This window comes from Pogoniulus pusillus, chromosome 1 (assembly GCF_015220805.1).
Source record: "Pogoniulus pusillus isolate bPogPus1 chromosome 1, bPogPus1.pri, whole genome shotgun sequence".
Classification (NCBI taxonomy): domain Eukaryota; kingdom Metazoa; phylum Chordata; class Aves; order Piciformes; family Lybiidae; genus Pogoniulus; species Pogoniulus pusillus.
Genome location: NC_087264.1, coordinates 33,307,853 through 33,321,651, shown reverse-complemented (window position 1 = coordinate 33,321,651; position 13,799 = coordinate 33,307,853). Strand labels below are relative to the sequence as shown.

The 13,799-nt window shown below is 39.2% G+C and overlaps 1 long non-coding RNA gene across 2 annotated transcripts in view; it reads right to left on the bottom strand.

The window, feature by feature from the left end:
• The window catches only part of LOC135180754 (uncharacterized), a 111,859-nt gene that overhangs the window by 85,500 nt on the left and 12,560 nt on the right, over positions 1-13,799 (bottom strand). Inside the window, exon 3 of one of the 2 annotated variants that reach the window (XR_010304552.1) lies at positions 2,772-3,410. The exons of the other annotated variant lie outside the window; for it this stretch is intronic. This is a non-coding gene — a long non-coding RNA (uncharacterized LOC135180754). Of the gene's footprint in view, positions 1-2,771; positions 3,411-13,799 lie in introns of those variants that run through there. 2 annotated transcript variants of the gene reach the window in all.

Genomic DNA, 13,799 nt, shown 5'->3' with positions numbered 1-13,799 from the left:
TTTTATCCTATCCACTCTCTTATTTCATTTTGTATTTATGCAATAAATAACATCTTTCCTACACAGGCTGGACTAAAGCAGTATGAGAAGCTTCCCTCCATTTTTACACTCAAAGCTGGAGACCTACTTGAAACACACAGAGCCCACAAAAGAAAAACACAGTGATGAGAGTAATTAGTTACAGCATAAGTTTAGACAATAATATAATTTTGCTAACTGCTCACAGCTTGAGGCCCATTTTTTCAGTGCAGTGGACAACAGTGTGTGTTTAATCCCCATAATTAACAATAATGGGATATATCATTAACCTTATTTTATTCTTTCCTACTTTACGATGACAGCAACAACTTCTCTTCTGTTTCAAATGGCTGACTACATATTACTTAGATAAACATAACAGAAACCATTCAATATCACTTTGTTCGGTTATATTCCCTATCAGGAGGGGAATTTCTCCTAATGTTATATTAATACCAGTTCACTCAACAAGTGTCAAAACATCAGTGCCAACACAAAAAAAGATCCATTTCAACACTCAGCCCTTAAACAAATCTGCCATTTAGATTCTGGTATTTATGGATGAAAATTGTTGTTTTGGCCTTATATTTCCAACTTTCATTAGAAAGGAAGGAGCAAAATCTACCTCTGTTAGTGAAGGTAAGATGGGTTAAGAGGAATAAAAAGAAAGATACTGCTGAGATGAATCAATTTTACATAAATGTCCCAAGAAGCAATGCATTAACACAAGCAAAGCCACACAACCAACATGTAGAAACACCGTTACTATACGTTATACACAACAAAATGGCAATGAAGTGACAAGCAAAAGGTGTGGCTTTGAGCATCAAAGTTTGGGTCCTTGATTGCTTAATCAATTATAATATCAATAACGAAGAGCAGCTTGCTTTTTCATTATGGTAACTCATCTAAAGGGTAGGAAGATGTGAGGTAAAGCAGGGATACAATTCAGTATGTTTTGGGAGTTATAAAAAAGTACTAAAGTAATTAGAGGAATTCTGAAGATGAATGATTAAAGTGGTGGACTCCAAGTATTTCCTTTCTTTATGTATGAGTGTTGCAAGGCAGATCATCTGTTAGAGTGATGTCATGTACAGATCGATAGTCAGAGATTAGAAGGGAGCATCTGTGAAGCCTACGCATTTAATAAAAGGGTTGTGGGCCATTACTTATTTAGCAGTGATCCACCAGGAACATGTAACCATTCGTCATTTGAAGGCCAGAGAGTTTCCAAATGCTTAGATCCTTGGGAACATGCTGAGGTTCAAGTCCTCTTTGATTTTTTATGACAATCTGTTGGGTCTGTATGTGTCACCTCTCTCCTTTAAATTAAATATATTGATTTTTTTTCCCACACTCCTGTAAAATGTATGTAGCATTTACTCCATATCTGGCACTACCAGTCCTCTTTAGCACAAATCCGGCATCCAGAAAGACAAAAGCAGCTGTAAGAATTTACAATAAAGCCAGAGCTTCAGGAATTACAAATCTAATATGTTGAACTACATTCTGCTTTTCTGATGAATGTTAAAGGTAGCACCTAAATGCGAGTTAAGCAATTAATTATGAAATAAAGATTTGCCCATTTGTCTACGTTCCTTGAGTTTAAAAGGACTCGAAACACTTCAGTTTAAATTGCTCTTCAACTCCTGTATATTGTAAACCATTTAAAGTAATGGTTTTTTAGAGTAGGAAGGGTATTTCCAGTGTCTCACCACCCTCACAGTGAAGAATTTCTTCCGAACATCCAATCTACCCACTTCTAGTTTTGCTCCATTCTCCTCAGTCCTATCACTACCTGACACCCTAAAAAGTCTCTCCCTCACTTTCCTGTAGACCCCCTTCAGATACTGGAAGCCCACAATAAGGTCCCCTTGGAGCCTTCTGTTCTCTAGACTAAACAGCCCGAACTTTCTCAGTGTGTCTCCATAAGAGAGCAGCTCCAGTCCTCTGATGATCATCATGGCCCTTCTCTGGACACATTCCAGCACCTCCAGATCTTTCTTGTAAGCAGGACTCCAGTACTCCAGGTGGTGTCTCACCACAGTGGAGTAGAGGGGGAGAATCACCTCCCTTGCACTGCTGGTCAGTTCTCTTGACACACCCCAGGAGCTGGTTGGCTGTTTAGGCTGCAAGTGTGCACTGGTGGCTCATGTTGAGCTTCTCATCCAGCAGTACTCCCAGGTCCCTTTACTGAGGACTGCTCAAAGCAGTACTGCCCAGCCTGTATTGGTGCTTGGGATTGCTGCATCCTTGCACTTGGTCTTGTTAATTTAATACAGCCCTGATCTCTACCCATCAGTGTTACTCACTATTAACATAACAAACCAAAGGCAACAAAGCCTTTACAACTGGGATAATTTCATTAATCTGTCTTGTAAAAATACCTGTTGCAAGAATTTTTTTGTAAAGTAGAACATTTGAATAGAAGGAAATGTAAAGTCTTTTTTAGGCTACAATGCTGTCAGAAACAGAATGAAACACAGACATCACATGTACATAAATTAGAAAATCCTTCCAGTCAAGAACACATACAGTCAAACTTCAAAATAAGCTTATTGTAATAACAAAGTGATTGATCCTTAATGCTGAGGATCACAACTTAAAATAAACTGATCCTTCTCTGGCTGGGGAATTGGACTAGAGTATCTTCCAAGGTCCCTTTCAACCCCAAACATTTTGTGCTTAAATCATCCAAGGCACCCCCCACCCCCCCCCAAAAAAAAAAAAGAAAAAAAAAAACAAAACAGGTAATTAAGCATGAAGGGAACCTGTCCAAATAGTCCTCTGAATGGAGCAGTACTTGTTAGTTCAGTTAATGGCTGGGTATACATATCGCTGCACTTGCAAGTAGTAACTGGTTTTGCTTCTCTCCCTGTAAGTACAACTCTTTGGACCAGTTCTCTCAAGGAAATAAAGTGGGTATGCCTATATGTAAGTGCAATTGGCTTTGTTTACACACAACCATCTGTCCTGGAACAGACATGCACACAGAGCATTTAGACTATTCTTTTTCAGGAGATATGGCATAAAGGGCCTGTTTCTCAAGAGCCAGACTCAACACCCATATCAAACCCAACTGTTTACATGATTCTTTCTGTAGAAGATATTGCACAGAAGCATTATCATTACAGAGCATTTCTTCAGGATCCTGTTTGCTCAGTTATTTTGAGACAATGTAGAACAATCACAAAATTTATTACTCCAGTTTGGCATTAAGTGTGCTGTCCTTTATCTACACTGCTCCACTCAGCAAGCTGTGTTCTGTGCAAAGAATCCCTCTTTCTGTCTCCGCATTTCCTTTTCATTTACCTGGATGTGCCCTTTACACGTATAACAAAGCCGATAAGCTGGTGGAGTTGGATTGTCTATCCGGCCTAAGAAATGCAGCCCTGGTTTCCAAGATAAGGGCAAATTAAAGGTGAGCCACACCTCTGCATGATCTTCCTATTGTAGACTAAATCACAAAATACTGAGAAGAAAACTATATACACTAATTATTGTAGAGGATTCAGGAATATTGCACAGCATCAACACTTAAAAATCAACCTAAAGGGATGCATGCTTCGGTTTTAACAACAAGTTTAGAGAACTATCATATTTATACTGGTAAGGAAAAGCATTTGTTATAAAAAAGAAGCTAGTGTTAGCAAAAACTGGCTTGATAAGTGATTGCATACCTGCTGAAGAGGGGAAAGCACTGGATGTGAACGAACATAAGTGGGGGGAGTCACAGTAAGAGAAGATTCAGAAAATAACATTATTAGGAAGTGCTCCACTTGTAAGGCAGGAGGAGAGTTAGGGCTCATTATGGGCACTATTATTATTATTGTTGCTCAGTAGAAGAATAAAACAAAACAAATCGTACATTTCAGCCCTGTGAAAATACTATAAACCTACCTGCCTGCTTACACAGCAAAAATAAAACACTTCTTGGACTTTCATTTGTTCAGTTTGTGTTAGACCATAAGTAGATTGACAGAACTGTCAGTTAGAAGGGACCCCAAGGATCATCTAGTACCAATCCCCCTGCTATGGGCAGGGACACCTCATTAGATCAGGTTGCTCAAGCAACCTGGGCATAAAGACCTCTAGGGATGGGGCTTTCAACACCTCCCTGGGCAACCTGTTCCACTGTCTCACCACCCTTATGGTGAAGAACTCCTTCCCAAGATCTAAAATCTGCCCTCCTTTAGCTTGGAGCTCTCAAGTATTTTCAGTGAGATAGTTTTTTAATTTGCCTACTCTACTAAAGTTTTTAGTTACACAAACATTTGGCCTGAACAAATCACAACTGTTGAGGCTCCATATTTTCTTTGCAGGTGATGAACCCCTTTGAATGTATTTCCTCAAGTACAACCTCCCATGCATACCTTAGAAATGATCAGTATACAATTATTCACAGTCTTAAAAAAAAATCTACATAGATTTATAGATCTGCTTGCCTCTAATTCATTTTTTTCCACCGTGTAGTATTTTTTAACTTCTAGATACAAAGCTATGTTGTGACATTCAGGGTGGATTATCTTTTTCCCATATAATATCAATCCACCAGATCAACCTTTCTTTCTTAAAGGGCAGAGATGGAAGACAGCAGTCCCTAGTACCTTCTCAAGTGAAGACTGCTATTTTTAACTGCACTAATGGGTATGGAATAAAATGGGAAGTTCATTGTCTTTTGGGTTTTTTTTTTTAATGTAGGTTTACTATATTTGTAACATCCTCTGCTTTGTCATCTATGAGTTACCACACAATAATTTTCTTTGTGCTTCCTATTTGCTTCATCACAGTTGCATCCCTACCTCAAGCAGGCTGCAGAGAGCTAGGATGTATTTTATAGTATGGAATTTTTATAGACATTTATATAACAGGAAAATTACAGCTGGCTTGAGCTAAAAAGTTAAAACTCTTCCTATGAAATTTCTCTGGAAAAAAATTTCTGAAGTCTCTGCAAAAATTATGTTATTTTCAGCAGGGGTAAGCAATACAGAGAAGCACCTAAAGATTTTTACATTGCACTCCCCAAAGGAGAGATTACAGTCACCATATAAATGATTTTCTCATTTTTCTAATTATTAAATTTCATTTTATGAACAAGATTCTAATTGATGAAATTTAGATAAATCTAAGTTCTAGATCTATGTTTATACCTAATTTATATAATAACAGAAAATATATCATTAGTATAAATTTATACATGTAAATTTATATAAACCTATGAAATTTATATATACATATAAAATCTAGAAAATATATTTTCTAGAAATTATGTGGTTTTCCCTCAAGTTCTCCATCAGTAACTTTTATTAATTCTCTATAGTCAACTGACATGAACAGAGGTTGAGATCTACTTCATTATTGTATCCAGAAGTCTTCAGAAATGGAAATGTTTCTAAACCAACAACAAATTAAAGGGGTTAAAAAGGATCATGTGGCAAACAAAAACATTTTTATGTTCATGGTAGGAAAGCAAACATAGATGCCTCAACCACAAAGCAGGTAGTAAATACTGCTGATTAGAAAAGTTTTAAGATTAAAAGTCTGTAATTCCAAAAACATGGAATTCTCAACAGAATTGTCAGGGTTACCAGAGACCCCAACAATCATCCACCTCCAACCCCCCTGCCATGGACTAGAACAGATGTGCCCAGAGCCACATCTAGCATGGCTTTAAAATCTCCAGGGATGAGGGCTGCCACCACCTCTCTGGGCAACCTGTTCCAATGCCTCAACCATCATGGTAAAGAAATTCCTAATGTCTAATCTCAATCTCCTTTCCTTTAGCTTGGATCCATTTCCTCCAGGTAGAGATCTGACACTCTAAAAAGTCCTTCCCCAGCTTTCCTGTGGCCCACTTCAGACACTCAAAGGCCACAATAAGGCCTCCTTGGAGCCTTCTCTTCTCCAGACTGAACAGCCCCAACTCGCTCATCCTGTCTTTATAGGAGAGGTGCTCCAGCCCTCTGTTCTTAATATTATCACTGTAGATCATAATCTCCTCTAATCCTTAAAATGTAGATGTTTGTCATGAGAGAAAAAGATACTTCATTACTCAGTATTTCCCTCCTGACTCTTTTTCCATCCCTCTGCCTCTGCAGTACCAAATAAGCAATAGGCAATTAATAATTCACAGGGAGTTCTGTCAAATCTTGGACCAAGCCTATAAATAGATACCAAAAAAATGAAATAAGTCTTTCTTTTACGTTGAATTGCTATAGATAATGACCTAAATAGCACATGTGCAAGTAATTTCAGTATTTTTATACTTGTAGCTCTCTATAGATGCACTCTTTGGGTGCAATCCAGCAAGGATTTGCACATATGCTCAAGTTTATGCATTCTGAGCAGTCCCAAGGCTTTTGTTCATACAAATGCCACATGATTGTTCTCTTGCATGCAGTACCTTTATGGGGGAAAAAAAAGGAAAGGAAGAAACACCCAAGGGATGTAGTGGATTCCCCTACATTGGGCAGTTCTCAGACCCAGCATGACAGGGTGCTGGACCACCTCATTTAAGCTATATTCTTACTCTGAAAGCTTGGACTGGATGACCTTTGAGGTCCCTTCCAACACAGTATTCTATCAATCTTGGTCTATAGAGTTCACCCTAGTTTTAAACCTCTAACGTTCAGTTACTCAAGTTATTGTCAATTCTTTGGTTGCTTGAAGAAAACAAGAGGAACTGCTTTATGGCTAGTTACAGAATGATCAGGCTGCGCCAGGGGAAATTTCGGCTCGAGGTGAGGAGAAAGTTCTTCACTGAGAGAGTCATTAGGCACTGGAATGGGCTGCCTGGGGAGGTGGTGGAGTCGTCGTCCCTGGGGCAGTTCAAGGCAAGGTTGGATGTGGCACTTGGTGCCATGGTCTAGCCTTGGGCACTGTGGTGGAGGGTTGGACTTGATGATCTGTGGGGTCTCTTCCAACCTTGGTGATACTGTGATACTGTGATACTGTGATCAAATAGACTTGATTTTGACGGCTTTTCCAGGTCTCACTCAAGCTAACTTAATTAACTGCACTATTTACTTAGCAACTTTATGAGAACAGACTTCATAGGAGATTTCTTGTGCTCCTGGGGCCAGTGTACAAGAGTGCAAGATCAGCCCTTTTCGTTTTACCTTGGCCCTTGACTCAGGGAACTAAGGATAACCGGGAAGCACAGAGGAACATGAAAATAGGAAGTATTTTTTGAAGCTTTTGACAAGTACAGTTCTCCTTTGGTTTGAATTCTGGGCAATGGTTCAGATCACCTCTTATTTTAGCCAAATCTGGAGGCCAAACCTCTGCTGGTTTTGTTCAACCTCTGCCCTTTCTTCCTGCCCCACACTTCCCAATTTGCACACTACCTGTGGATCTGTTTTGACAGCTGCATTGCCCCAACAGGAAAACACTTTACACATATGTGGTAATTTCAGAGTCAGTACATGCAGCTCCCCCTCTTACCTCTCTCTGCCTCCCCTTCCACACAGTTACGCTTGTTCAGGCTAGACCTAGGAAAGGCTCTGACCCCTCAACTCCCCATTTCATTCTCTTTTTCAGTTGTACACAGTGCATAGGCTGCTTGTCTCCAGTTTGTTTCTGCAGTAGTGAGCATATCTCATTATTTTTGTACCTTGCTTAAAGTTTTAATATATTGCCTTGGGTGCACCTTGAAGTCAGGGAAAGGAAGTTAGCAAAAAAACAGTCTTTTCCTTTTGGAAATGGGTTCCAAAAGGTTTTATTTTATACCAAAAGCTATCTAAAAAGATGTTATTGCAGAAGTGGTGGGAAGCGAGCAGAGGTTTTTAATATACTTTCATGTTGTTTCCCCACTAAGTTCAACCTAAGGTGAAACATCGCGTTGATGTCAAATTTTGCTTCAAGCAAAACAATAGAGGAGCTCTAAAATTAATGTAGGTGTCCAGTCACAGCCCTTATACAGCCATTAATGGCAGTGCCAGCTTGAGATAATGCATTATAAGCATGAAAAATTCAACAGTAATTGCAGTGTTCTGATCTCTCTCCCTTTTTCTCGTTTTGTTTTCTGCAGAATCTGCTGCACATTCCCAAACTGCTCCTTCTGCTCATTTACCCCACAGAAATGCACTGGATCTGGATCATTATGAGTGATGAAATTGCTGAGAAGCTATTTTTATCAAAATATAATGCCACTCTAGAACTTTCACCACACATTAGGGTTGTGTAACAAGGGCTTATGGTTGCCCGAGGCATAACTTTGATTCAGCCTCTCTCCATCTTTAGCCACCCAGTGCAGCGCACTCTTGTAAGACGAGCTGAATACTCCGGCAGTGCCGCCAAGAGATGATTGCCATTTTATGTTTATAGTGGAAAATTATTATGCCTTTTATTATCACCTGATTCTATGATTCAATTCTATGGCTTGCTAAATAACAATACTTTTTAAACATTGAAGTCTGAGTGCATTTAGAACAGAAAGACAAACCCTAAACAGCACAAAGACACAGAGTGCCGAGTTAAAATGAGCTGTTGTTCTTCAGATTCCACTGTACATTTGCAACTCACAAGCTGAGGTTTAAGATTCAAACCTGTGGACACAATTATGGTTGACCGGTAGGCTTTTTAGCTGACAAATGACTTGTCTGACTTAGAAATCAGATCTTATAGCCTCCAGAGGACAACTTGCTCTTATCCATGAGCTTTCAGCTCTTGGATATTTCGCATGCAGTTTTCACAAAAGAAACACCTGAGGTGTACCGATGCTTCATGTAATGAAATCTTTTCACAGGAGCAAGAAAAATATCTCTTTTATTGAGAACATAGGTGGACATAAAAACACATTTAATTTCACGTCAATAGGCTTGCCTCCCATCAGCACTTAGAGGATTAAAGATAGGAATAGTTTGGCTTCCCTGAATGCATTGTTATCATTATCAATTCCTGCAGCCTCACCAGAAGTTTTCAATAAATTTAAGATTAACTCTTATTTTCCTCACCTATAAATAAAATATAATCATCTTAAAAATCAATGAAGGGAAAAACTATCAGATCCATTAACCCGACTAAAGAATTCCTTCAGGCCAGTAATATGAACTGCACTACGCTGGATCTTTCATTTTATTGAGCTATATCTCTTTGTATGGCAACCAGCAGGAGGGGTGGGGTGGGGGGGAGAAAGAGAAAATCAAATCTAAAAAAAAAAAAAAATCAAAGAATACAGTTTTCTGTTCTGGAAACCAAGGAGGTAGGGACTGAATATTTCTTTTCTGCCTGAGGTTAATATTTTTCTCCTTAATTTGTAATCAGAAACAATGAAAAAAAAATACTTTGCCCCTGGAAAGAAGCAGTTTTATTACCATCCCAACTATTTTGTGTACTTTTTTCTCACTTTTAAACCCTTCATTTTTTTTTTAATTCACCTCCAAAACCTTGCAACATTATAAATAAATTTTCTTGTCTTTGCTGACTGTCAACCAATGCCATCTGCTCTTTGGAGCCTTAAAAATAGTAACACATATATGGGTTAAAACTGTAGTCTCTAGATAACCATGTAGCAGGTGATTAATTTTCCACAAGCTTTATCTTACCCAAGTGCAGACTTTTGCTATGCCTTTCCCTCCTGAATGCTCCCCATAAAACATGAAATTAGCAAAAATGCAATCTTAACAAAAACTCAACCCACAGTATTTCGTAGATGACCTGTGTCAGCTAACAGAAGGGCTTGTTAGTCAGCTGCCTTCTTTGAACTTGATCCAAAGGCATTTCTATGCTTCTTCATAAACAGAAGTGGTTCAAGCCATAAAACTGTGAAACTGGGACAAGCCAACAGGGTTCTTTTTTTTCCCCTCAAAAGAAAAATAGTACCACTATTCCTGTCTGTGAGCTGGGATTCTGCTTAGATTTCCCCCACATTCAAGCTGCTTCATCCTAAACTACACAGGATAGTTTGAGGAGCTGATTGACATGATGATGATAACATATGCCAGAGTGATCTATGTCAAATTGAGATTGCATGAAAAACACCAAAGTTAAAAAGGCTCCTAAAATTGTACAAATGAGCACCAATTTCTGCTTTAACTTGCTATGCAAACATTGCACATCAGAACCCCTTAGGCATTTTTTTAAAGAAGGCCAGATGCAGAGACTGGATAATAATAGTACATCCTCATTTTCTGCTCCTCTTATTGAATTCGAGAATGGTTTGGGTTGGAAGGGACTTCCAAAGGTTGTCTAGTCCAAACCCCCTGCAGTCAGCAGGGATATCCTCCACTAGATCAAGCTAATCAGAACCTTGTTCAGACTGACATTAAAAAGCTTTGAGGGATGGAGCCTCTACCACCTCCCTGGGCAACCTGTTGCAGCATTCCACCATCCTCTAGTAAAAAATTTGAACTTAATATCCTCTCTCATTTCAAACTACTGCCCCTTTTCCTATCAGTGCAGGCCTTAGCAAACAGTCCCTCTGCAGCCTTCTTGTAGCCCACTTCATGTCCTGGCAGGCTGTTATTAAGTCTGCCTGGAGCCTTCTCTTCTCCAGGCTGAACAAACCCAGCTGCCTCAGCCTGTCCTTGTATCAGAGGTGTTCCAGCACTACAATAACTTTTGTGGCCCTACTCTATTGGGTCCACATCCTTCATGTGTTGCAGAGACCTTGTTCACACAACATCATTCATATGCTACTCAAAAAGAAAAATATTTGCTTTGCTATTAGTTTAATCCTGTAATCTCTAATAGTTTTCAAATTCATTCTCACAGTAGAGGAGGAGATGGAGTAACTCCATTTTGCAAAGAGACCTGAGAAACACAAAAAGTAACAAAATATGCAGTAATTTTCAATTCAAGAACCTGATTTCTCAGGTATTCAGCACATGATAGAGCACAGCCTTTGTGTAAAGGGTCTTTGACAGTCAAAGGTTTCAAAATAAGCATCACAAAATCTGACATAAGCATTAGTAAAAAGCCCCACACCAACCAACACTGTTAAAATTCTGGTTTAAATTACCTTCAACAGCCCCTTGCTTGTACATATTCAAGTCAGGATTCAACTACATCTGTATAGCAGCATCAAATTGCCTTCACAACAGAAACTACCTTTCTATTTATGAGCTATCCTGCCTCACTAATTACATGCTTTCCGACTCATGAACAGGTGAATCAAAGGACCTACAAACAATTGCATCTTTCACTACGTGACCTTACTTCATTCACACAACAGATCCAGGCACTGAAGAGGCAAGGTTTAGGTGGAATAACCTATAATTAAAGACATGTAACAGGACTTAACTGAAGAAGCTTACTTATGCCATCTAATATGTCATTCCTTAATGTCTGGGTGTATTAAATTGCACTCCCAATTCTGTCATTTAACCTCTTCATATCTAAGTTCCCATCTTTTTTGAAGAGTCATTAGCATATTTAGTATTCCCATACAAGATAGCTAAACAAAGTAGTGGATGATAATCACAATCACAGAACCCCAGAAGTTGGAAGGGACCTCCAGAGACCAAGTCCAACTTCTTCACCAAGGCAGGATTCCTGAGGGTAGTCTGCACAGGAATACATCCAGGTGGGTTTGGAAAGTCTACAGAGAAAGAGACTCCACAAACTCTGGGCAGCCTGTTCCAGTGCTCTGTCACCCTCCAAGATCACCCAGTCCAACCTAGCACCCAGCCCTATCCAGTCAACTAGACCACGGCACTAAGTGCCTCATCCAGTCTTTTCTTGAACACCTCCAGGGATGGTGACATCTCTCACAACACAACAGCAGAAAAAAAAATTGCTTTGAGAAGTATTTGATAAAAGCTGAAAAGAAGTTAGGACTAAAGTACACCCGAGTTCCATTCCTCTAGAAAGACAAAACTGCAGTGCAGTGGCTTTCCATCCACTGCTCCACTACAACTTGATTTTTAAAAAAGTCTATTTATGCAATGCACAGACATACACACAGACAAAGCCAAGTCTGCAAACAAACAAACTTACACATTTTGTGCAAACAAACTGAATATGCTTACCCACACGCTATGAAAGCGCAAAGCAAGTTTCAGATTAGTAGAACTGTAGTGCTGCTTTCTTGAGTAGAGCCCTAAGATTTCCAGGACAACAAACAACTCTTTACAGTAGGCTGAGTGAGACCGAATTTTTTCCTAAAGAATGTGCTAAATTGTTTAGTCTTTGTTTCATGGACACGCTGGAAAACTACAGGAGTTAACTGGATGCCCAGGAATTCACCAATGGGTCTCATCTGAGGCCTTTCTACAGTGCTCATTTCATTTTGAATTCTAATTCATTTTATTATTTGCCTTCTACAAGGGCACCTAATGTACACAAGAAATCAGGCCAAGATTTTCAAGATGCTAGTTTTATTCTGCAACAAACAAAATATAACTGTCATTACTGAAACACTTGAAAATCTCAGAACACTCTCATTCTGTAGCTTACTTTTCTCCCTCTGGATCAGAAAGTGTCATGTCATAGAAACATTGTCCTGCAACTTCAATATGCCAAGAAAACTTCAACCTACTTCATTCAAATCAATTACTGAAATGATTCTGGATTCATAATGATGTGACCAAAAGCAGATGTAGCTCTTTGATGCAAAGGACAGCTTCCATTTTGGTCTTTAGTCATTAAATTGATTATTCATCTACAGGTTGACTAATAGGACGCTGCTTTCTGTCCATTCTTCTACAATACAGAACTTTCAAGACTACCATTGTTGTTTGTATCTCATTCTTCTACATTACCCTCCTCCTACAACAGGTTTACTCTGTTTGGATTTGTGCTTCTGAACTCGATGAAGCTGCACTGTTGTATTGAGTTAACCTTCTTCTAAGGGGAAAAAAAAATGAACACTGTAAAACGTTCAGAGTATTTATTTACCCAGAGAGCTCCTCTGGTAAAATATGGTTTGTAGTGATGTCCTGCTGGCTTACCTATTATGCTAGCAGAGCTGTCTGAAGCTAAAAAAGGCTGAGGGACACACAATAAACAGACCATCCAGATTAGAAGTTCAAAATAAACATCACCCTGCCTTTGAATCTGTATCTAACCACCACACCATATGGTTCTCTTTCTCAGCAGTACTTAACTGAGTCGTTTCTGGATTTTCTCTTTTTTGTTCTCTATCTCTGATGGGTTTTTCCCTCCTCCTGGAAAATGGCTAGCCACCACAGCCTCATGCAACTCACTTGTTACATTTACTCCTGATCTTCCAGTATGTTCCCCCTCCACGTGGCTCAAACTGTCCATAGTTATTTCTGTATCACTACATGGGTTTGGTTGAGTTTTGGGTTTGGTTTTTTTTCGAAAAGACTAAATAGGTGTTCATAAAAAATGAAGATGAAGAGGCAGAAAAAATAGACGGGAGTGTGAACAGATGAGAGCTTTGGAAAGAAAGTATAAATGCTTCAGCTTACAGGGTCTCTTTACAGTTTATATATGTATACACACACACTGTATTTAAACTATGGTTTTGGCTAGGAATTTTCCCCTCTTTTTTTAGCTTCTAAATTAACCACAAATACAGTGTGTATGAGGCTAAATGAACAAATTTATCCATTTGAAGCCTCTTTCCATGCCTGTTTCAAGATTGTGCTAGTTTGAAGCAGGCTAGAATGTTTTAGTGAGAAGAACTAGACTACAGGCTGTGAAAGGAAAACAGTGGTGATGTCCACTTCACTCATTGGCTTGCTGAGAAGTATAACAAGAATCCAAACATACATAAGGCACTTCTGCTGATGGGGAGCTCAGAGCTCCTCTCTCTAGCCTCTCTGCCATTTCTCTGATTAATCCACTTTGCTTCCTAACCCCCTGGCCGAACTTCC